The following is a 25,602-nucleotide window of genomic DNA, read 5'->3' on the forward strand; positions in this document are numbered from 1 at the left end:
AAGAACTGCTGCTTCTTCTGCAGACAGGTAAAGGCTATACACTGCTGTCTCCCCACTCCTTATGGAACGATCCCAAGAAAACTATTCACCCTTCAGAACCCCTCCCATGGATTGTTACATGGGAGAAAGTGATTGGGATCCCCTCACACGATTGCTGAGAGGCTTAACTAGTTAATTAACTAAATTTAATTGCTGCTGATGCAGTAGGCACAAATTGTCTCCCTGCTAGTATGTTCTGCTGTGCCTGGCGGTGATTTCACCTGAGGGAGTAGAGACAGCCCTTTCTTTGTGTTTGCTACAAGGGGAGGCCAACATTAATCCTGAGAAGCCATTCCAGTGTAAGCTAAGCAAGGATGCACTGAATCACAGCATCCCTCAGTCATCCTCACAAATGCCCCTCCTCAGCCCCAAACATGTGTTTTTGGGAAAATTTTTTACCCTCTCTCATCCCCCCACAGTGCCTTTACAAGTCCAGAGACCTTGTGCTAGACTCTGTGCTGACAGGAGCCTGTGCAAAACCTAGATACATTTGCCCAAGATCCTTAGAGGATGTAAACCACCATATACATAGTAAGCATGACTGTTATTGCTACCAAAAGTCCCATGGAGGTATGGGTCTTCTGCCCGCAGTGAGGCCACAGAATGATACAATCTAGCATGCCACTAGCAAATCAGCAAGCACCAGAGGATTTTGCAGAAGGAAACAGAGATTTTTATAAAGGTAGATATTGGTGCAGAGTGCCAGCAGGGGAATGAGGTGGGTGTCAAAGAAGGGGAGAAGCAGTGAGTCAGTGTTTCAATGTTTGAATTAGTTTTCATTTTATCATGGCAGCCCACTTTCAATAACTCCTTGTTGTTCCTTCCTCAGTAATGTGTGTATTTGTACAGTAATGGCTATTTGCTGGTATTTTTATGTTTAGATAACATTACACCCTGAATCATAAGAGTCAGCTTTTCAAAGAGAGCATTGTTTATTCTGGAAATTCAAACCTTTTGCTTCTTGCAAAGTGCCCAGCTACAGACTAGCCTTCTCTTGCAGCAGCACCACCCACTTCAAACACTCTGGATCAGTGGTTCCCAAACTTTTACTAAGGTGACCCACCAACTGCACTTCATTTTTTTTGTTGTTGTTGGGTTGTCGTGGTGGTGATGGGGAAGGGAACCCAAAATTGTAGGCCAACATCCCCCTCCTTCTCTGCCACTGCCTCTTCCTTGTTCTGCCAAGGGGACACTGATTACTCACTGCAGCACTCTCTACCCTGGCACTACAATCCTAATCCCAGCCCAGTGTGGAGGATGGTAGGTTTGTTGAAGAGTGAGCCTTCCTCACATTCATCCTGCTGTGGTAGATCCTGTACCATGGGGCTGGGACTGGATCCCTACTCTGGACTTTGCAACCTGGCACACAGCAACACTCACATTTGACCTGGCTGCCCCTCCATCGTGATGGAGGGGTGATTGGGCCAAATTTGGGTGAGCGGTGCCAAAACCTGGCATGTAGGGGTGCAGCACTACTCAGGTCCAACTTGATGCTAGTGGAACGTTCCCCTGCAGAAGGAGATTCTCTGCTGGCCACCTCTGGTCAGTGCGTGTCCACTTTGAAGAACTTGAGCTTTTCAAAGTGTCTGTTGTGAATTGCATAGTCTGGCTCACTAGATATCTATCTATATGTGTGTCATAAATATAAAGGGAAGGGTAAACACCTTTAAAATCCCTCCTGGCCAGAGGAAAAATCCTTTCACCTGTAAAGGGTTAAGAAGCTAGGATAACCTCGCTGGCACCTGACCAAAATGACCAAGGAGGAGACAAGATACTTTAAAAAGCTGGAGGGAGGGAGAGACAAAGAGTCTGTCTGTGTGATGCTTTTGCCGGGGACAGAACAGGAATGAAGTCTTAGAACTTAGTAAGTAATCTAGCTAGATATGTGTTAGATTATGATTTCTTTAAATGGCTGAGAAATTAAGCTGTGCTGAATAGAATGGATATTCCTGTCTGTGTGTCTTTTTGTAACTTAAGGTTTTGCCTAGAGGGATTCTCTATGTTTTGAATCTAATTACCCTGTAAGGTATTTACCATTCTGATTTTACAGAGGTGATTCTTTTTTACTTTTTGCTTCTATTAAAATCCTTCTTTTCAGAAACTGAATGCTTTTTCATTGTTCTTAAGATCCAAGGGTTTGGGTCTGTGGTCACCTATGCAAATTGGTGAGGATTTTTACCAAACCTTCCTCAGGAAGTGGGGTGCAAGGGTTGGGAGGGTTTTTGGGGGAAAGACGTTTCCAAACAACGCTTTCCTAATAAATAAACCCAGATAAATGTTTGGTGGTGGCAGTGGAAGTCCAAGGGCAAAGGGTAAAATAGTTTGTACCTTGGGGAAGTTTTAACCTAAGCTGGTAAAAGTAAGCTTAGGAGGTTTTCATGCAGGTCCCCACATCTGTACCCTAGAGTTCAGAGTGGGGAAAGAACCCTGACAATGTGTAAATATCAACCCAGCAATATAGTATAATTTATAGACAAAAGAGCACAGTGCTTGTCAATGTTCATTAATATAAGATGGCTAGAAGCTAAGGAGAGATTACTCAAAAAGTTTGAACTTCTCAGAGTGGTACAGAAGAGGAGCAACAGATTAATTTTAGGTACTATCCACTCAAGAGGGGCTCAAAATGAAATCCAAATGGTATATCTGTGGCATAACTCATTCCTTGAATTAAACACTATGTACTTGATACAGATAAGGTAAGATTCAAGGAAATGCTTCATGTGTCATGACCAGGACTTGGGCAGTCAGACCTAGTGGTCAAAACAGGGATTGGTGTCAGGAGACAGGAACTCAAGACAAGAGTGAGAACTGGCCATGAGTCAAACCAAGAGTCAGAGCTGGAATTGGAATCATGGACCTGGGGCAGGGATCAGGAATGAGGAAGGAAGGCTGGAAAGCAGGAACCAGGAGAAATACAGGGAAGCTGGAATTAGGGACAAGTCAGGAAAAGAGGGCTCAGGAGTCGGGCCAGAAACCTGGGTCCAATGTAGCAGCCAACCAGGAGTTCCCCTAATTCATTAATAATGTCCTGTGACACCTCCTGGCTTAAATAGTGCAGCTGGGCCAGTGGCTCCAACAATCAAGACTCCCATGGGTGGGGTCTTTGGTGGGCCTAGCCACTCCACCCACCACTTACTAACAAGCCACCACATGGTGGCTGGGATTCAGCAGTTGCTTTGAGGACCCACAGACTTGGGTTCAAGACCTGTGGATCCTCACACTATGTGATGGGCTAAAATCTGATTTTAGGAGCACTGTTGTTAATTCACAGTGACTTCACTAGGATCAGAACATGGCTTCCTGCCTTAAAAATAATGAATGCATCCAATGAGATCTGTTTGACTAGTTTTAGACAGAAATCTTGTAGGACAAACCTCCTGAGGTCCCTTCCAACCCTGATATTCTATGATTCTATGACGATTATATGACAGTGAGGTTCCAATCAATGTTGTAACATAGATTGACGATTATTTTACAAGATGTGCCTAAGTGTAGATCCTGTTATCAGTATACAGCCCTGAGGATGTGAACCAGTGCCTTTGCAGGTCAATGAAAAGACTCCTATCAACATTGGTGGGCATTGGATCAAGCCCATAATGAGGCCCTTAATATGTTGATTCTATGAAATATTCAAGTCTATTCCATCCTGACTACTATTTGATTGCTCTCAGTTTCTGTGAAGTATCATTTTAGTGTTTCTCTGTCCAAATGCAAATTGATATACCTTACAAATGCCTTGGTTCACGAAAACCAGCTGCTTTTTTGTTTGCCTCTCATGACTGTGATGTGAATCATGCTACACAAAAGGGTTAATCTTTTAACATGGATACAGTGAAATGTCATCGTTCTAAATTGTATATCCTGGCAAGACCATGCAAGTCTGGTTTCAAGCTCAGTATTTTATTTGTAAATGGAAATTCATGGAGTTTTGTTGCAAAGGAAAAAGAGCGCATAGCATGTATATAGCATATTACATTTTAAAAACATTCATATACGTTAGCTCTCCTGAAGTAGGTATTGTTCCCATTTTACAGAAGAGAGTTGTCCAAGGCCACATCTGGAGTGAGTGGCTCAACTGAGATTACAAATAGGAGTGTCTGGATTTCAGCCTCAGACACAAGCTGCTAATCAACACTTGCCCGCCTCAGTACTTTTAGTCTTAGCTGTGTTAGAAATGGATTTTTAAACTGCAGCTTTTCAATTGGTAGGTTTAAGAAAAATGTCCTGACCTGCTCTCTTCTGTAGTTCAACAATAGAGATACAGATGCTGTGAAATGAGCTGGAAAACAACTTGTTTTCCTTGGAATATGTCATGCAGTTCTTATTAGGGCATATACAACACTGGTCAACATAATTTAATTCAGCATTTAACTACTACAGTACGTTGGCTAGGGTAACTGGGCAGATAAAGGGAAAATATTCATGAACATTTTTTGGAAAAAAACAATGCATTTAGGGCTTCATTTTGCAAATTGCACATAATCTGTAATAAGGGGAGGTGTGTAATTGCACCACCTCACAGGGAACACATTGGGGAGGCAAAATGCCTCCCTGAGCATCCCAGTATATCCGCAGGAGGATGACAGGGTTGGTGCTGCGGGAGCCGGATCTGCGGCTGGTCCTGTCAGCGTACGCCGATGACGTGCTCCTCATGGTCCAGGACCCAGGGGACTTGGCGCGTGTGGAGGCTTGCCAGGCCATCTTCTCGGCAGCCTCCTCCACCCGAGTCAACTGGGTCAAGAGCTCTGGCTTGGTGGTGGGGGACTGGTGGCAGGTGAGCTCCCTCCCACCCACGCTTCAGACCATCCGGTGGAGCGTGGGTCCACTACTCTACCTAGACGTTTACCTTTCTGCCATGCACCTTCTCCACCGGAGAACTGGCAAAATTTAGAAGGCAGGGTGATAGAGCAGCTCCGGAAATGGATGAGGCTACTCCAATGTCTCTCCCTCCGAGGGAGAGCGCTGGTGCTTAACCAACTAGTCCTGTCCATGCTCTGGTACCGGCTCAACACCCTGGTCCTGGCCCCGGGTTTCCTGACCAACCTCCGGGCATCGATTCTAGAGTTCTTTTGAAGCGTCCTGTGACTGTAGGGCCGTTTTCCGATCCTCAGTACATTCACGTATCCAGGCGGAGTTCCTCTGGGCGGCATCCACCGACTCCCTTGACGCCTTCGAGGAGCGGTGGGCACTGTCCGAGGTTCTCTGCTCAGTGACCCCATCCGGTTCCCTCCTTTTGACCCTTTGATTGAGAGGAAGAACAAGAGAATGCACTGGGCACCTGTTGGGGTTCTTCATCTACCCCTGAAGGAAGGAGGGCAGGGCCTGAAGTGTCTGCACACTCAGGTCCGTGTCTTCCGCCTCCAGGCCTTGCAGAGGTTTCTCTATAGTGCAGGTAGTTCGACATGGAGCATATTGGCGCATGCCTTCCTGCGCCGCTTCCAAGGGCTCCGATACGACAGGCAGCTCTTTTATCTTTGTCCGAGAGGTTTTCCGCGAGACCTCTCCGGGCTGCCGGTCTTCTACCAGGACCTCCTCCGGATCTGGAACCTGTTTTCAATGACCAGGTCCACGGCGGCCACCGAAGGGGCAGTTCTCCTCGCGGAGCCTCTGCTACACAACCCCCAGCTCCGTGTGCAGGTGGCAGAGTCCCACTCGGTGCGCCAGAGTTTGGTCCTGGCGGAATTCACGAGAGTCAGAGACCTCCTGGACTACGACCGGAGAGACTGGCTGGATCCCCTGACGCTCACTCGGTGCATGGGGCTCTCCAGACCTCGTACCCCCCAGCACGTACTTCAGGAGGTGAAGGCCGCTTTGACGCCTGCTGCTCGGGCTAATCTCAACCGAGCCCTGCGCGAGGCCGCACTCCGCCCACCCTCTACCCCAGGCCAGCTGGACCTTTCAGTTCGGCCCCTACCCTGTAGATCCAAACAAACCCCTCACCCTTTCACTGTGAGCCGGCTGCATGAACTGCAGCTGGTCAGCTTCCAAACCACACCAAGGAAACATCTATATACACTCACGCTTCACACCCTTCACGCCCTCACTCTGGTGTCCCGCCCCGATACAAAGTGGTGGGATCTCCTGCCACCTCTGGAGGGTGAGCAGCCCCAGTGGGCCAGCCTGTATTCCATCTTGGTCCCGAGGCCCGTCAGGGACATTAGTTGGCAGCTCCTTCACGGACCTGTGAGCACGGTCGTGTTTTTGACACGGTTCACCCCCATCCCAGATACTTGCCCTTTTTGCAACATGAGGGAAACCCTGGCACATGTATATTTAGAGTGTGCCAGGCTGCAGCCCCTTTTTTGGCTCCTCACAAATATTGTATTACGCTTTTGGCTGCACTTTTCCCCTCACCTTTTTATTTACACACTCCCCATCCATGGCCCCACAAAGTTATGGGATCTCCTAGTTAACCTCCTTCTAGCCCTAGCTAAAACAGCCATCTATAAAACCAGAGAGGGGAGACTGGCCAATGAAGCGTCCTGCAATTGTAGGGCCGTTTTCCGATCCTCAGTACATTCACGTATCCGGGCGGAGTTCCTCTGGGCGGCATCCACCGACTCCCTTGACGCCTTTGAGGAGCGGTGGGCACTGTCCGAGGTTCTCTGCTCAGTGACCCCATCCAGTTCCCTCCTTCTGACCCTTTGATTGAGGGGAAGAACAAGAGACCCCAGCCCCAGCCATTGCCACTGTGGATACCATCATCACCGTCACCTAGGAAGGGTCCTATCATACGTGGGTGTACATCCCCCCGCAAAAAAACTGCCCACCCCGCAGCCTTGCCCATCTTGTCGGGCACTCTCAGGAGAGGAATAATCGGTGACACTGGGCATGGCACTAGGTAACTCGAGGGGGTGGAAGACCATGAGTGTCAAGGAAGCCCCCCCCGCTCTGGGCCCAGGCGAGCCTGAACACTTTTCCCTCCTGAAGGCTGCTGTGTTATACCTTGTGTTTGCTTTTGTGTTGTTGCATAGTTTTGTTTTGTTTTTTCCTTTTTGGTGATTCTTTGTAAGTGTTATGCAAATAAAATTCTTTTCTGCTTCAAAAAAAAAAATCTGTCCTATAGCCATCTGGCCTGACCCTGTCACAATGGCTACTGTGATCTTTTTTTCTTGTCTTACACAAACATTCATATGAGGAAACTTTTGTTCTTCAAGTTGTTGCAGATGCTCATGTGAATGAGTATTTGCTTCAAAATGGGTGAGCAATCAGCTTCAAATCTCTGTGTGGGGCTGGGTATCCCCCAGTCAGAGAATAGAAAAATACCATATTGCTTATAAATGGATATGTGTGAGTAACAAATTACAGATGTGTAAAGTAATAATTATTGCAAATAGCTTGCAGACAATCCATACGATGAAGTGTGTTGCAGTAGTAACCTAGTCACTGAATAGAGTTATGCAAAATCAAAAAAATCAATGTTTGTCTATGGATAATTCACAAATAAAAGACTAAATCAGTTGATTCTTATTTTTTTATGAACTCTGAGTTGTTTGCCCAGTTTTGTTTGCTAGTCTAAACATCCATATTACTGGAAACTGATTAATTTCATAAGCTTAATTCTTAAGCAAAAAGTTTGGAAAACTAAAACTGGGTAATCAAATGCCATAAGTCAAAAGTTAAAGAATGTTTTTATTAAGTAATTGGTATAAAACAATTTGAGTAGCTCGTTAAATACTTAAATGGTCAAAAATATTGGTTCTTTAACAAATAAATTTACTAAAATTATAATCTAACTAAGAATATTTTTAATTTGACTATAAAATACCCCCCCCCCCAAAAAAAAAAACAAAAAACAGTACATGACTGGTTAACCCGACTCTTGCAGTGTCCAAAAATAGGAATTTGGTGTCTTGTCTCTCTAGAAATCACCCCCAAAAATATTTGCCTTTTGGACGCAGCCATGCATCACTCCTATTAAACATGAAAGGGAAAGACAAATAAACTATTGGAAATAAGAGGCTTAGTTAATCCTTTCCGCCTTGGATGACAAAAAGCAAAACCAGACTATGTCTTAATAACTCTCAGATATTCCCGGTTTGGTACCATCTTTCTTCAAATGAAACTAATTGGCTTCGCACTCCTGATGACCTCTCTGCTATTTTTTTAATGACTTTTCCAACTTCAGTTGACTTCTCTGCACTCTAATATGCCCAAAAATATTTTGGAAGCTAAAAAGAAATATGACCTGGAAAATGGCATAATCTGAGGTCCTTTGTTTTTGAGAACATCCTTTTAGCAAACTATGGTAGGACAGCATGAAAATAGAAATAACATTTCTATTCTCTCCTTGAGATAAGATCAAGCAATAGTGTCACAAGGGAGACTTCCCTTTCAAACAGTCCACTGATTCTGGATTCGAAGGCCTGGTCTACACTGGGAGGGGTGGGAGAAGGGGCGGGGAATCAATCTAAGTTACGCAACTTCAGCTACGTGAATAATATAACCGAAGTTGACTTACTTAGATCTACTTACCGCAGTGTCTTCACTGTGGTAAGTTGTTGGCTGATGCTCCCCCATTGACTCTGCCTGTGCCTCTCACTGCAGTGGAGTACCAGAGTCGACGGGAGAGCTCTCAGCAGTCGATTTATCGTGTCTTCACTAGCCGCAATAAATCGACCCCTGCTGGATCAATTACTCCAGAGGTAAGTGTAGACATGCCGTAAGTGCTGGTTTGCTTGTGAACTCAGAGCATGGAATGTGTCTGTCAAGTGCTACAGCTCATGAACCCAGGCCTGTGGAGTTGCTGAGTGAGAGCCTTACCCTCTGCACCACAATGTCAGATGAGGGAACTGTCAGAGGCTACACCCACTGATTCAGCTGAGTCAGGGGAGTAGCAACAGATGGCTGATTGGACACCACAGGGATTAAGGATCCTTACACAACGGGATGAACTAGTCTCCTTAGACTTTCTGCTGGTGTTAGGCCATTCTGAATTAATCCAGGTTGATGTAAATTACCCCTACTAATATCCTGATTATCTTTTCATCCGGGGGAAAAAAGGACTAGTAACCTGTTCTTCTTAAGAAAAACTCTACTCTTTTTTCCAAAATTAGTTTCTAGGTGATGTATTTGATTGTTTTGTGTTTAAAATTCTTTCTCCAGTGGTTGCATTTTATCTGCACTCATTAGTCTACAGTGACCTGTAGACCTTCAGATGATTTCATGCAGGCTTCATAGGCACTAAACATGACAAAAATGATTTGACTGGCCACAGTTTAAAAAAAAAAGGCTTTGTTTATTTAACAGGAAATTGGGTTAAAGAAGGAGGACTGAGTGGGTCTTTGTTTGGTTTTATGTAAATTGAGAGAGATTCTAATTCTTGTATCAATGTGATTTTATTAATAGCTCTTTTTTTTAGGAATACCATATATTATTCCCGATTGTCATATCTAACACCTGCTGTATTGGAGAAAGTATGTGACCAATTTTTAATATTTTAGTTTCACCTTTTTTCTACCCGCTTATCTTATTTTCCTGGCAATTGTGTTGGTGTTTTTGGGTATTGAAAGTAGATACTCCATCTCAAAGTGTGTCAAGGTTCCTCCCCCACTCTGAACTCTAGGGTACAGATGTGGGGACCTGCATGAAAAACCTCCTAAGCTTATCTTTACCAGCTTAGGTCAAAACTTCCCCAAGGTACAAAATATTCCACCCGTTGTCCTTGGACTGGCCGCTACCACCACCAAACTAACACTGGTTACTGGGGAAGAGCTGTTTGGACGCGTCCTTCCCCCCAAAATACTTCCCAAAACCCTGCACCCCACTTCCTGGACAAGGTTTGGTAAAAAGCCTCACCAATTTGCCTAGGTGACTACAGACCCAGATCCTTGGATCTGAGAACAATGAAAAAGCATTCAGTTTTCTTACAAGAAGACTTTTAATAAAAATAGAAGTAAATAGAAATAAAGAAATCCCCCCTGTAAAATCAGGATGGTAGATATCTTACAGGGTAATTAGATTCAAAAACATAGAGAACCCCTCTAGGCAAAACCTTAAGTTACAAAAAAGATACACAGACAGAAATAGTTATTCTATTCAGCACAATTCTTTTCTCAGCCATTTAAAGAAATCATAATCTAACACATACCTAGCTAGATTACTTACTAAAAGTTCTAAGACTCCATTCCTGTTCTATCCCCGGCAAAAGCAGCATATAGACAGACACACAGACCCTTTGTTTCTCTCCCTCCTCCCAGCTTTTGAAAGTATCTTGTCTCCTCATTGGTCATTTTGGTCAGGTGCCAGCGAGGTTACCTTTAGCTTCTTAACCCTTTACAGGTGAGAGGAGCTTTCCCCTGGCCAGGAGGGATTTCAAAGGAGTTTACCCTTCCCTTTATATTTATGACACCGCTTATCTTATTTTCCTGGCAATTGTGTTGGTGTTTTTGGGTATTGAAAGTAGATACTCCATCTCAAAGTGGTCTCTAGAACAATTTATCTGCATTTTTTTTGAAAAAAAAAATATTGCTTGAGGGTTAGCATAGCAAGGCAAAAATATCAGCTGCACCATGGTTCATTGACCTATTGGGTGGTTACTTTTTTCGGTTATTCTTTTTCACGTTTAGCTAAAGAGCTCTGCTAATCCAATTTACTGCAGGGTACTAAAGATCTGATCTAGTATATTAGATACCATTCTTTTTAAACTCTTCAGATGGGAGTTGCCTGATCGGATTTTGGGAATCTTACGTGCCACAAACACATTTCTTGAATTTCCATGGTTTTGCTATGGTGGTACTCTTTGTAGCTATTGCCTCTGACCACCTTGATTATGCATTGACTAGTATGAGGAACATTTGTTTGTCCTTCTCTGTTAAGTCAATAGGAATTCTCTGCTATGGGCTCTGAGCCCATTACCAAGGATGTCAGAAAGTTCTATTGGCATTCATTACATTGTATGCTTACAAACTCTATACCCTAATCCAACTTGGCCACCAATGCTAGTTTCTGCTAACAGCTTTCATTCTAACTATTCCTGTCTGCTTCCTTGCAATTCTGCCAGCAAACTTGCTTTGAATTTGGTATAACCATACATAACCCCCTTAATATACAGTCAATCTGCTGTGAACTAAATTTTTGGACAACATATAAAATCATAGAAGTGTAGGACTGGAAGGGACCTCAGTAGGTCATCTAATCCAGTCCCAGGCACTCAAGGCAGGACTAAATAATAGTTAGACCATTCCTAACAGGTGTCTGTCTAACGTGCTCTTAAAAACTCCATAGAGATTCCACAACCCCCGTAGGTAATTTGTTCCAGTGTTTAACAACCCTGACAGGAAGTTTTTCCTAATGTCCAACCTAAACCTCCCTTATTGCAATTTAAGCCCATTGCTTCTTATTTTATCCTCAGAGGTTAAGGAGAACAGTTTTTCAGCTTCCTTCTTGTAATAATCTTTTATGTACGTGAAAACTGTTATCATGTCCCCTCTCAGTCTTCTCTTCTCCAGACTAAAGAAGCCCATTTTTGTCAAGCTTTCGTCATAGATCATGTTTGATAGACCTTTAATCATTATATCTCCACTAACCCTAGCCCACATGACCCCAAATCCCCACTGATGCTAGCCTGCACCCTCTTGAAGCATACTAAATTTCAAAGGAATCCAACTAAGCAATTCAATTTTACAGTACTGAGAAAAGTCAATCTTTGGATAAAAGTCATGACTCAGCTTTGACTATAGTAGCTTGCTGCACCGCTATAATACAGGCAACATCCATGACCTAGAGAACATATGCTTCCTTTCAAAAACACATCCTAAAATAGCAAAAGACCATGGTGTATGGAAAAGGGAGAGTGAAACAACAAAAAGGAGGATAATATAGTTATTGGAAGAGTGTATATTTTTTCCAAAGAGTGCATACGTTTTCATGTCACCTATATCTTGATAGATAACTTAGTTTTGTGAGTGGGTGGGGGTAGTTTGTTTCATCAAATAAATTATATGCTCTTTGGAGGAAAGGACCATTATTTTGTTCTGTGTTTGTATAGCACATAGGACGCTGAGGTCCTGGTCTGTAACTGGGGAGCCTAGGCACTACTATGATAATAATAAAAATAATAAATACCAATAATTAAAGTTACTTTAATTTTAATGGATAGGTTTTATAATATCTACTGACAATCCCCATGTTTGAACTTTGGAGACTGAGGGCAACTTATTCTTTCTTCCTACAAGCCATGCTGAAAGGTCTCTCTGTTTCCTAGGTTTCTCCTGAGAAACCTGCCTGAATAATTTAGGACTTGTACCTATAGCATCATTTACTTCTCTATAAAGTGGATGTAGAATGCTACCATTCTATGCTTGACTGCACAGATTGGAAGACTATGGGGAATTGAGTTATTTGGTGGAGTTCATTTGTGAAATTACTTTAGTCAATTTTCTTTTTATTACAAAATTGACTTTAGGCTATTCCAAATAAGTTGAAAAATTGAGACGGGGAGGTAGTGGGTTTGGATATTTTTGTTTTTGTTTTAAATTAACCAATAATGACTTCCTACCTATTGCAAATTCATTTTTGTTTTGTTTTTTCAGAAATCTGGCCCTTCTCCACAAGCAAGGCTAGAATTCACCTTTTTCTCTAAATAAAACTTGCAGGTTGTGGCCCTCTAACTCAGGATTTTGCATGCCATAAACCAACCTGTCACAATATGTTTCACCTAGGATTTTTTCTTCTGGTTTCTTTAAATTGTCAAAGTACTCTGAAAGCATTTCCCCTTCTAACTTATTTTGCTTCTTCTGCGTCTGCAATGATATTTGCTCTAGGCATGTATTTCCTTAAAATTCAATTAGTTGTTAAACCTGTTCTCATTAGGCTTCTGGGGAGACATAAAATTGCTGGTTGCACTCACCTTTGTACTGATGTGTGGGTTAGGATGAGGAAAGACCAATTATGTTTGGTGTGGGTTTTTTAAATGTCATTTTTAGTTACTGGTGGTGGGGTGAGGGTTGGGGGAGAATATACCTGGTCAGCCTTGTCCTTATTTTCTTGATTGCAGAAGAGCCCCTGATCTTGTGGAGTTTTCCCCATGCTGCGTTCCATCTGCAGCACTTTGGATTTTTTTTTGGGGGGGGGGGTTGTGATGGCATGTACAAACCCCTGACTGGAAAGAAGGGGTTAAAGAGCTTCTCTGGGCCCAGCTGGCTTCACCCTGACATACCTGAAAAACATATATGGCCTAGAGGAGGAGTAGGACAGATGAGTAGGAGGCAGACAGTGGAAGTGAAGGGACCTACACTCTGAACTCCTGGGAAGGAGCACTGCATGAATTCCTGTGGCCTAACTATAGTAACCAGTCAAGTCCACGAAGGAGGGACTTAAGACCCTCATCTATCCCAGAGGGTTACCCCATTGCTGGACTCTTTATGTGCCTCAAAAATACTACTACAAAAATACTGGGCAGATACTAGCAAGTGACAAGTAGCGGAAGGGACAGACCATTGTAGGGATGGAACAGCTGTCAACAGGGGGCACTGAGAAAAGGAAGGGGTCTGCCACCCGCTTCCTGACCACTATGCAGTGCCAGCAGTGAATGAATTCCTTCAAGGGGGTAAAAATTAGCTCTCCTTCCCTGCTACCCTTGTTCTGTCTGTTTGTTCTCATGGGGAAGGAGATGATCCCCTCCTCCAGCAGGGTAGAAGGCACAGGTGCCTATTCCTTGCCCATCCCATATCCTTGAATACTGTGTGCGTTTCTGGTTATCCCATCTCCAAAAAAGAGATATTAGAACTGGAAAAAGTACAGAGAAGGACAACAAAAATTATTAGCTTTCATATGAGGAGAGATTTAAAAAAAACTGGGATTTTTCAGATTGGGAAGTGAGAACACTAGGGGGGCAGGGATATAATAGAGGTCTGTAAAATCAGTAAAGTTGTGGAGAAAGTGAATAAGGAAGTGCTTCTCCTTCACATAACATGAAAACCATGGGGTCACCCAATTAAATTAATAGGCATCACGTTTAAAATAAAACAAAAGGAAGTACTTCTTCTCACAACACGTTGCCAAACTGTGGAACTAGTTCCCAAGAGATTCTGTGAAGGTCAAAAGTACAGCTAGGTTAAAAAAAAAGAATTAGATAAGTTCATGGAGGATAGGTCCATCAATGTCTATTAAGATTGTCAGGAGATGCAATCCCATGGTCTGAGTGTCCATACACCTCTTACTGCCAGAAATTGGGAGTGGAAGAAGGGGTGGATCACTTGATTGTCTGTCACTGTCAAAAGACAGGATACTGGGCTAGATAGACCATTGGTCTGACCCAGAATGGCCATTCTTATGTTCTCACACATGGCCTCCCATCCCTGACAATTATGTTCCCCTGGTGTGCTTCCTGGCAGAGATTTTTTCCAAAGAGAGTGTTGACATGAGTAGAGGTGCCCCTTAAAACTCCTGCTGTCTCTCCTTTCCCAGGGCAGAGGGTATTCCTTTAGCCGGCTGCCAGCTGTTTCCTCACTGCCTCTTCCTCCCATTGGCTGCTGCACATTCTCCCCCTCTCTGGGTGGGGGCTATCTCTTAGGGCTACAGGCTTTTGAAGCAGCAGCAGTCCTCACCTTCTCCTCAAACAGTTGTTACTATCCCATTTGTTCCTACACCTCTGTAATAGCATGAGAGCCTGCTTGGGCAAGGCTGTTAGCAGCAGTGCAGAAAAAAAAAAAGAGGAGGAATGAAACAGGGAGAATGGAGCTTAAAAACACAAAATTCAGCCTGTCAGGACCTTTGAGTTTTACTTCCCACTAAGATCAGAAATTAGTCTTCCTATTTTCTTCAACAGCAGTTTTCATGAGCTATGAAATACCATTCAAAAATTCAATGTAAATATCAAGGCTGTGCTCACTTTCATTAAAATGAGAGTTGTGAGCAGCATAAAAACACAGCCAGATTGGCTCTTTGAGAAGACTTGATAATTTCTGTATGTGGGTTTTAATCACTATGATTCTTCAGAGAACAAATTGGTAATCTTTTAACTGATCCAAACTGGATCCCATCTAGTTGCTAATTATTCCATATTGTACAATGATAAACATGTAGTCCACCTTCTTCAATTCAGTGTTTCTCAACTTTTTTGATACCAGGGTCTGGCTTGCTGCCTTCCTAAACTGTATCAGGGAGATCTCAAGGACTGTCTCTGGTCCACGGACTGGTCATTTCAAAACAGTGACTTTATTTTATATTTAAACTGGGGGTAGAAGACTCCAAGAGTTTAAAAATCACTGCAACCAATTAAAGAATTTATAAGCTGGCACTTTTCTGAGAAGGAGAGTGGGTGCACTTAAACATTTTGTATGACTTTGAGTAAGATTATTGCTTGTAGAATAGTCTCCATTTTAAGTATAGTGAATATCTCTTAAATTAATAGAATTTTTTAAACTAGAAGATTTTAAGTATAGCCACTGTACCTATCTGCTTCGTTAATACCAAACATTTCCAGGTACACACCACAGAAGTAGAATCAAGGCAGTGGATGGGAACAGAATGTTGGGTTCAGCTCTTGGCTCTGCCACAGACTTCCTGTGTGACCTTGGGGAAGTCCACTAATTTCCCTGTGCTTCAGTTCCTCATCTGTAAATTGGGCTAATAATGCTATCCTTCCTTAGAAGGGTACTATGGGGATAAATACTTGCGAGATGCTCAGATACTATGGTGATGAGGACCACATAAATACAGATATATATATGGATCACCTGTGATGCTGATATATCCTGAAATTCAACTGATTTTAAATGAAATGTCTATTTAAAATATCAGTTCAGGAATATGTGGGGCAAGGTAGGGGGTGCAATAATGACAGACAGTATATGTGTTGTGACAAAGTTCCTGCTCTACCTTGGTGGGTCTTGCGCTTATTGGCAGATATGCTCGCCTTCTCGGCAGCCTTCAGCTTGGCCATTTTTCTGAACCCGCAGTCCAGGTCGACGACTCCTGTGTCTGACCAGGTGTTGGGAGGATTTGGGGGGAACCCAGGCCCGCCCACTACTCCGGGTTCCAGCCCAAGGCCCTGTGGAATGCAGCTGTCTAGAGTGCCTCCTGGAACAGCTGTGCGACAGCTACAACTCCCTGGGCTACTTCCCCATGGCCTCCTCCCAACACCTTCTTTATCCTCACCATAGCACCTTCCTCCTGGTGTCTGATAATGCTTGTACACCTCAGTCCTCCAACAGTCCGCGTTCTCACTCTCAGCTCCTCGTGCCTCTTGCTCCCAGCTCCTCGTACGCACACCACAAACTGAAGTGAGCTCCTTTTTCAAACCGAGGTGCCCTGATTAGCCTGCCTTCATTGATTCTAGCAGCTTCTTGATTGACTATAGGTGTTCTGATCAGCCTGTCTTAATTATCTCCAGAAGGTTCCTGATTGTTCTGGACCCTTCCCTGTTGGGAAACGGAGCGTCCTTTGCTTGCTTCTCAGCTATCTGCTTTCTATTCTTTCCTAAAGCCCCCTGGCCTGGATTTTTCTTATTTTTTGAACCTGCCTTAGTCCCCCCCGACCAGGCCAGACGCTTTTTTGTTTTGTATTGATTTTTGTTTTTTTTTTCCGTCTATGTGCTGTCCGCCCTCAGGTTGCCGCCAGCACCCGCCCCCCCGCCACGCCTGCTTTTGGGCGCAGCTATTTGCCTCAGCTGAGCCCCCGGAGGAGGGGGGGGAAGATTGCCAATTTTGCTGCCCGGAGGGGGGAGTGGAAACCCCCAGACCCAGCCGTTTTGCTGGCAGCTCGGACTTTACAACATTCTCAGCATGCCGAAGGCCTTGGAACACAGCCAACACAGCTGGAGAAGAAGATTTCAGAAGACAGGAGAAATAATCCAGGACAGCTATAAATCATTGTGAAGGGGGCCGTAAGACTGAGTAATTTTCTGAATTATACTCTCATGGGGGGGAGTTTGACTGTGGTTACTTGCGTTTGTGGTGGCACAGGGGGTGTGGCATGGAGAACCCCCTCCCCGATCCATCGGTGCCCCAACTCCCCCACCCTTACTACAACTGTCACGGCCCCCCCGCCATCCGTCCCTGCTGGCAACCTGCCATCTCCCTTCGGATCCAGCTGTTCGCTTTGAACTTTGCCTTTCAGACCGGACATAACAGCCAACCAACCGAGACTCTTTGGACAAACGTGTGTGGGTCTGCACATCCCCCCCCCAGATTGCTTATCCCACAGCTTGCCCCTATTACTGGATCCTGATTTTGTTTCCCCCCTCCAGTCCAACCCCCTCGGCATTCCCCCCCCCCCGCCTGCAGTCTAGCGGGGAGGAGTGGTTACTTTCCTGTCCCCCTCCCCGCTTCTCCTTCCGGTGTCTCCCTGTCTCTCACTGCTCACAATGGCGGGGAACGAGAGGGGCGAGACTGCTTCAACAAAATTAGTTGTCCCTCCCCCACCACCACCCCTGCCCGATCCCCAAGCCCCCCCCCCCCACTATTGTCAAGATACTTGCTACCCCACCCCCCCGCTGGGGCACCGGCAGCAGGAGGCACCGGGGTGATCACTGCTGCTGCTGCACCCACCGCCCTCCCAGATTCTAGGAACCCCCCCAGTTGGCTGGAAGGGCCAGGGCGGGATGAAAGGAAAGGGCCCCGCTAAAACCACTAAGTCCTCCATGGCAGGGGCTGCCCCCACCGCTGTGGCCTCGTCATCAACTGTGGCGCCCCTCCCTGCATTTCCCTCCACCAGCTCTGCGATTGTTCCTCCCCCGGCCCCCAGGACGTATGCCCGGGTGGCAACGGGCTCCCCACTGCCTTCCGACTCGTCATCTCGCCCCCCCCACCTCCGCCACCATCACCAGCGGCCGGGGCCCTTTCCCCGCCTTGACCAGGAGGCACGGCATCCGTTGCCTCCTGGTGCCCGCCTCGCCCCACGTGGAGACATTCGTGCAGGCGTTGGTGAAGGTGGTAGGACCCACAGCTATTGTGGTGGCCTCCAAGATGTATGGGAAGGTCGTTTTTTTCTTAGCTTCGGAGGCTGCTGCCCAGGAGGCGGTGGAGAGGGGCCTGACGGTGGGGGGGGTGTTTGTCCCCCTAGAACCGTTAGAAGACCTGGGCCTTCACCTCGTCCTCACCTCTGTTCCTCCCTTCTTACCCAATGCTGCCCTGTTACCCGCTCTCTCCACTCTGGGGAAACTTGTCTCTGTCATCAGCCCTCTCCCGTTGGGCTGCAAGGACCCCACCCTCCGTCACGTTTTTTCGTTCCGCCGGCAAATGCAGCTTCTACCGCCGGCAGGGGCGTGTGACAAAGAGGCGCTCAAGGGGTCTTTTCTAGTCCCCTACCAGGGAGCCCGCTATCGGGTCTTTTATTCTACCGGAGAGGCCCGGTGCTACCTCTGCCACTCAGCAGGGCATGTCCGCAGAGACTGCCCTTTGGCTCGGGGGGGAGGGGCACCCGAAACCCCCAAGACCCGGCAGGACATCGGCCCCGTCACTGCCGACGCCCCTGGCTGCCCGGCACCTGAAACCAACTCTCCTCCTACTCGACCCATCGCTGCTCCCATCCGGGCCCAAGAAACACCTTCCCTACAACGCCCGGGCGAGCAAGGGAGTTCCACCCTTGCTAGTACGAATCCAACAGAGCCCATGGAGGAGAGTGTGGCAAGGATATTACCGGGTATAGGAGAGGGCCCGCCCCAAGGAGAAACCCCCGCCCCTCATGCTGCCTCACCGCTACCCCCCCGAACCGCTGAACCATTGCCTCCGCCCCCTGACACGACTCCTGCTAACCAACCCCCAGATGACGCTATGGAGGGCTGGACCCTAGTTCAGGGGAAGCGAGGCAAGCGGAAGGCTCGAGCTCCGCTGCATCCATCCGACGCGGAAGCCCCCCGGAAGACCAGGAAAGGAGGCACTGATACTGAGCCTCCCGCTACGGCTACGAGTGAGATCCATCCGCTGGTGTCGGGAGGGGAAGACGGACTGGCATTGGAGGGCAGAATCCCCCCTCCACGGGTGACACTCCCCTGCGAGACTCCTGTGACACCCCTTCTGCCTGGATACCACCCGAACCCCCCGCGGACCCCGAGGCGACCGTTGAGGCGGGCCCTAGAGGAGAGGCCCCCGGGGTAGCAGGAGCTGGCCTCTCCCCCATGTATGCAGAGATTGAGGCCCTAGATTTGACCCCGGTCACCCAGGGAGAGGATGATCTACTGCCGGCTGGCCTCGAGCTGGGCACCCTTACCCCAGCCCCCCTTTCCCCATGCTCCCTCCCCCTAATTGCCTTCCCGGGCGAGCACCCTGCAGAAGGTGGTCCACCACCTGATGCCATGGCCGCTAAGACCACCATGGAGCCAGTGCCTAGCATTATTGGGAGCCCCCTCCCTTACCCCTTAACCCTTGACTCTGCTCAGGAGGCACTTTCCTTTAGCTGCTTGACTCCTGAACCCCAGAGCCTTACCCCTGCCCCTGCCCCCACCCCTGTCCCTGCCCAAGTCCCCTTCTCCTGCAATGCTAATGCCGCCCCTGGGGTTATTTCCTTCCTGCCTTTCGCAGATTCCCCCACGGAGCAGTCTTTGCACTTTCTAGTCGCGACCCATTAGGAGTTGCAATTTTTTTCCCTGCCATCCCCCTCCACCCCAAGGCGTGAAATGAATTTAATAACCCCAGCCTGTCAGATGCCCCGTTGGTGGTCCGCACCCTGTCTACCCGCCTTAGCGGACCACAAGGCTGTATTAAGAGTCCCACCAGGGAACAGCCCGGAAATTGTAACCCCCCCCCATGAGCTGTGGCATGCACTACAGAAGTTCCTAGAACACACCCGTGGCGCCCGCAATAGGGTACAGCTGGCTCTTCAGCTATGGGGGGACTTTGACCAAATCCTCCAGGCCACAAGGGCCCTTATAAAGGAGGGCAGGGGGCAAGGAAGGCGCGGTGCTGCAGCCTACGAGTGAGCCCGCGGAGAGATGGTCTGTCGTTCGCCCTCCTGTCTCTTGATCAGGAGAAGGCGTTCGATAGAGTAGACCATGGGTACCTCCTGAGCACTCTGCAGGCGTTTGGATTCGGACCTCAGTTTGTGAGTTTTCTCCGGGTGCTGTATGCCTCTGCGGAGTGTTTGGTTAGGCTCAACTGGACCCTGACCGAACCAGTCAGCTTCAGGGGAGGAGTGCGGCAGGGTTGCCCGCTCTCGGGCCAGTTGTACACTCTGGCGATCGAGCCTTTCCTCTGTCTTCTCCGCAGGAGGATGACAGGGTTGGTGCTGCGGGAGCCGGAGCTGCGGCTGGTCCTGTCGGCATACGCCGATGACATACTCCTCGTGGTCCAGGACCCAGGTGACTTGGCGCGAGTGGAGGCATGCCAGGCCATCTATTTGGCAGCCTCCTCCGCCCGAGTCAACTGGGTCAAGAGCTCTGGCTTGGCGATGGGGGACTGGCGGCAGGTAAGCTCCCTCCCACCCGCGCTTCAGACCATCCGGTGGAGTGCGGGTCCACTGCTCTATCTCGGCGTTTACCTTTCCACCATGCACCCTTCCCCGCCGGAGAACTGGCAAAATTTAGAGGGCGGGGTGATAGAGCGGATCCGGAAATGGACGAGGCTACTCCGATGTCTCTCCCTCCGAGGGAGAGCACTGAGGCTTGACCAACTAGTCCTGTCCACGCTCTGGTACCGGCTCAACACCCTGGCCCCGGCCCCGGGTTTCCTGACCCACCTCCGGAGATTGATTCTAGAGTTCTTTTGGTCAGGAATGCACTTGGCCCCTGTTGGAGTTCTTCATTTACCCCTGAAGGAAGGAGGGCAAGGCCTGAAGTGTCTGCACACTCAGGTCCGCGTTTTCCGCCTCCAGGCCCTGCAGAGGCTCTTTTATAGTGCAAGTAGTTCGGCATGGAGCATATTGGCACACGCCTTCCTGCGCCGCTTCCAAGGGCTCCGATACGACCGGCAGCTCTTTTATCTTTCTCCGAGGGGTTTTCCGCGAGACCTCTCCGGGCTGCCGGTCTTCTACCAGGACCTCCTCTGGACCTGTAAACTGTTTCTAACAACCAGGTCCATGGCGGCCACCGTGGGAGCAGATCTCCTCATGGAGCCCCTGCTACACAACCCCCAGCTCCGTGTACAGGTGGCGGAGTCCTGCTCGGTGCGCCAGAGGTTGGTCCTGGCAGAAGTCACGAGGGTCAGAGACCTCCTGGACTACGACCGGAGAGACTGGCTGTATCCCCTGACGCTCGCTCGGCGCATGGGGCTCTCCAGCCCCCGTACCCCCCCGGCGCGTACTTCAAGAGGTGAAGGCCGCCTTGACCCCCGCTGCTCGGGCTTATGTCAACCGAGCCTTGCGCGAGGGCGCACCAAGCCCATCCTCTACCCCAGGCCCGCCGGACCTTTCCATTGGGCCCCTACCCCGTAGATCCCAACAAACCCCTCACCCTTTCACTGCAAGCTGGCTGCATGAACTGCAGCCGGTCAGTTTTCAAATTGCACCACGGAAATATTTTTACATATTCACGCTTCACACCCTTCACGCCCACACCCTGGTGTCCCGCCCCGATACAAAGTGGCGGGACCTCCTGCCACCTTTGGAGGGTGAGCAACCTCGATGGGCCAGCCTGTATTCCACCTTGGTCCCGAGGCCCGTCGGGGACATCAGTTGGCGGCTCCTTCACGGAGCTGTGAGCACGGGCATGTTTCTGACACGGTTCACCCCCATCCCGGATACTTGCCCTTTTTGTAATGTGAGGGAAACCCTGGCGCACGTATATTTAGAGTGTGCCAGATTGCAGCCCCTTTTTCGGCTCCTCACAAATATTCTATTGCACTTCTGGCTTCATTTCTCCCCTCACCTTTTTATCTATACACTTCCCATCCGTGGCCCCACAAAGTCGCGGGATCTCCTGGTCAACCTCCGCCTAGCCTTGGCTAAAACAGCCATTTATAAAACCAGAGAGAGGAGGTTGGCCCATGAAACGTCCTGCGATTGTGGGGCCTTTTTCCGATCCTCAGTACATTCACATATCCAGGCGGAGTTCCTCTGGGCGGCATCCACCGACTCCCTTGACACCTTCGAGGAGCGGTGGGCGCTGTCCGGGGTTCTCTGCTTGGTGACCCCATCCGGTTCCCTCTGTCTGACCCTTTGATTGAGGGGAAGAGTGAGAGACGCCAGCCCCAGCCGTTGCCGCTGTGGATACCATCATTACTGTCATCTAGGAGGGGTCCTATAATACATTGGCGTCTACCCCCCCACCTCTAAACCGTCCACCCCACAGCCGTGCCCATCTTGCCGGGCACTTTCAGGAGAGGGAGGATTGGTGACACTGGGCGCAGCACTAGGTAACTCGAGGGGGTGGAAGACCACGAGTGTCGAGGAAGCCCCCCCGCTCTAGGCCACCAGGTAACTCAGGAGGGTGGAAGACCACGAGTGTTGAGGAAGCCCCCCCGCTCTGGGCCCAGGCTAGCCTGAACACTTCTCCCTCCTGAAAGCTGCTGTGTTATACCTTCTGTTTGCATTGTTTTGTTGCATAGTTTGTTTTGTTTTCCTTGGTAACTCTTTGCAAGTGTTACACAATAAAATTCTTTTCTGTTTTTAAAAAAAAAAACAAACCTTCCCTGTTACCTTACCCAGGGAAAAGGGACCTACTTAGCCTGCTCTCCTGCTGCAGCCCTCTGGCCTGGGCTTTCCTTGCTTTTGCCTCTGCTTTCGCGCCCCCCCCCCCCCCCCCGCCCCTGACCAGGCCAGATGCTCTCCCTGCTTTCTTTTCTTTTTGTTTTTTTTTTCTTTCTCCACTGTTGCTAGAGTGCTGGCTGGCTACTGGCCGGCTGTTAGCCCCCCGCGCCTGCCCTCGGACGCTGCTGCCGCTCCAGCTGAACCACCCCCCCGCCCTGAGAGAGGGGGGACCTGCTGGCCCACTTCCCCGGAGGGGGGGAGTGGAAGGACCCAGCCCCCAGACCCAGCCGCTTGCTGTTTGTCTGCGGACCCATCTCCAGGTGAAAGAATTTCTTATCATCCGCTCCGGCATCCCTGGAATGCAAAAAAGAAAGCCCAGAACAGACAAAGAAACAGCCATCTACTGAAGGAACACCACCTGGGGAATCTACAAATTGCCGTGGAGGGGGCCCAAGACCGAGTAGCTTTCGAACTGTGCTCTCGTGTTGGGGGAGGCCTTGACTGTGTTGTGACTGAGTTTGTAGGGACACAGGGGGTGTGGCACAGAGCTGCTTCCCAATACATCTGTGTCCTCCCAACCCACACACTACTATCCTCATCACTGCCCCCTCCATCATCATTGCTGGCTGATTAACATCTGCCTCTAGACTGCTCGCCCTGATTCCACTTTGTGGGCTAGAAGCACCAGCCAACCAAACAGGACTTTCTGGACAAGTGTACAGTGGTTCATGTGCCCCCCGACCCTGAACTGCCCATCCCACAGTCTGTTCCTTTCTACCTGACCCCAACTCCTGTTAACCACCTGCCACCGCTCCCGCTGGTGCATCGGGAATGGAGGGCACTGGGGTGACCTCCGCCGCTGCCATTCCCACCGCCTCCCCAGACTCTAGGGGAGCCCCCGCAGCTGGCGAGAAAGGCCAGGGCAAGAAGAAGGGGAAGGGCCCAGCTAAAAACACCAGGCCCTCCTTGGCAGGGGCCACCCTGACTGCTGCGGCCCCGCCACTGACCACAGCGTCTCTCCCCACTACCCCCTCCACCGGCTCTGCGGGTGTCCCTCCCTAACCCCCCAGGATGTATGCCCGGGTGGCAGCAGCCCCCCCGCCTGCCGCCTCCTCATCTCTCCCGCCCACCACCTCCGCCACCATCAACAGCGGCCGGGGCCTCTTCCCCAACATGACAAGGAAGCATGGTGTCCGATGCCTCCTGGTGCCCACCTTGCCCCACGTGGAGACCTACATGCGGGCATTGGTGAGGGTGGTGGGGCCCTCGGCCATTGTGGTGGCCTCCAAAATGTATGGGAAGGTCGTCTTCTTCTTCGCATTGGAGGCCACCATCCAGGAGGCGGTGGAAAGGGGTCTGGTCGTGGGGGTGTGTGTGTTTGTCCCCCTAGACTTGCTGGAGGACCTGGGCGTCCGCCTGGTCCTGACCTCTCTCCCTCCTTTTCTTCCCAATGCTGCCCTGTTACCCGCCCTTTCCACCCTGGGGAAACCTGTTTCTGTCATCAGCCCTCTCCTGTTGGGCTGCAAGGACCCCAACCTCTGTCACATCTTTTCTTTCCGCCGGCAAATGCAGCTTCTACTGCCGTTGGCGGTGCGTGACAGAGAGGCGCTCGAGGGGTCCTTCCTAGTCCCCCACCAAGGGGCCCATTACCGGGTGTATTTCTCCATGGGGGAAGCCTGGTGCTACCTCTGCCGGGCGTCAGGGCATGTCCGGAGGGACTGCCCCTTAGCCCAACAAGGAGGGACACCTGGGATCCCCGAGACCTGGCAGGACATCAGTCCCATCATTGCCGACGCCCCTGGCCGCCCGATACCCGAACCCACCCCCCCTCTTCTTTGGACCACTACTTCTCCCACTCAGGCCCAAGGGGCACCTCCCTAACAAAGCCCAGATGAGCGGGAGAACCCTGCCCGCGCTGCTGACAATTTGGCGGGGCCTATGGAGGAGGGTGTGGCAGAGATACCACCAAGCATGGGGGAGAGCCTGCCCCAGGGAGAATCCTCCCTCCCTTATGCCACCCCACCACACCCCCAAGTCCCTGAGCCATCGCCTTTACCCTCTGATACGACCCCTGCTAACCAGCCCCCAGATGATGCCATGGAGGTCTGGGCCCTAGTCCAGGGGAAGCGAGGCAAGCAGAAGGCTCAAGTTCTGCCTCATCTACCAAAGGCAGAGGCCCCCCGGAAGACCAGGAAGGGGGGCACCGATGCTGAACCTTCCGCTTTGCCCACAAGTGCGTCCCAACCACCGGTGTCAGCCGCGAAAGACGTGGTAGCACCGGAAGGTAGTGTCTCCCCTCCACGGGAGACCCTCCCCTCCGAAACCCTCAAGGAAGCCTGTTCTGTCCTGACACTACCCGAAGCCCCCGTGAACCCCGAGGCAACCGTCGTGGCGGGTGCCAGCGGGGAGAACCCCAGGGCGACAGAAAGTGTCCTCTCCTCCATGTTCGAGGAGATCGAGGCCCTAGATCTGACCCCGGTCGCCCAGGGGAAGGATGACCTTTTGCCAGCAAACCTCGATTTGGGTGACCTCACTCCACCTCTCTTTTCTCCATGCTCCCTCCCCCTAACTGCTGCTTCTGCTCCCACATCCGAGGAGCCCCTGGACTCCTCCATCGACCCGGCTGCTGATGGCACCCTGCTGATGACCACCGAGCCTGCTCAGGTGACAGCCGGCACCACGCGGCCGGAACACGAGTTGCCAGGGGCACCCCCCGTTGGTGCGGAGCAATTGATTTCCTTCCTGGGCGGCGGCCCAACAGAAGATAATCCACTTCCTGATGCTGTGGCCACTAAATCCACCATAGAGCCCAGTCCCGGTATCACTGAGAGCTCCCTCCCCACCCCCTTAACCGTCAAGCCTGATTGGGAGGCGCCACCATCCAGCTGCTTGCCTCCCGAAACCCAGAACCTCGCCTCTGCCTCTGCCCCTGCCCCTACCCTTATCCAGTCTACCTCCTGCGATGTTATTGCCGCCTCTGGGGCTGTCTCCTTCCCTTTT

The sequence above is a fragment of the Lepidochelys kempii genome, chromosome 1, assembly GCF_965140265.1.
Source record: "Lepidochelys kempii isolate rLepKem1 chromosome 1, rLepKem1.hap2, whole genome shotgun sequence".
Taxonomy (NCBI): domain Eukaryota; kingdom Metazoa; phylum Chordata; order Testudines; family Cheloniidae; genus Lepidochelys; species Lepidochelys kempii.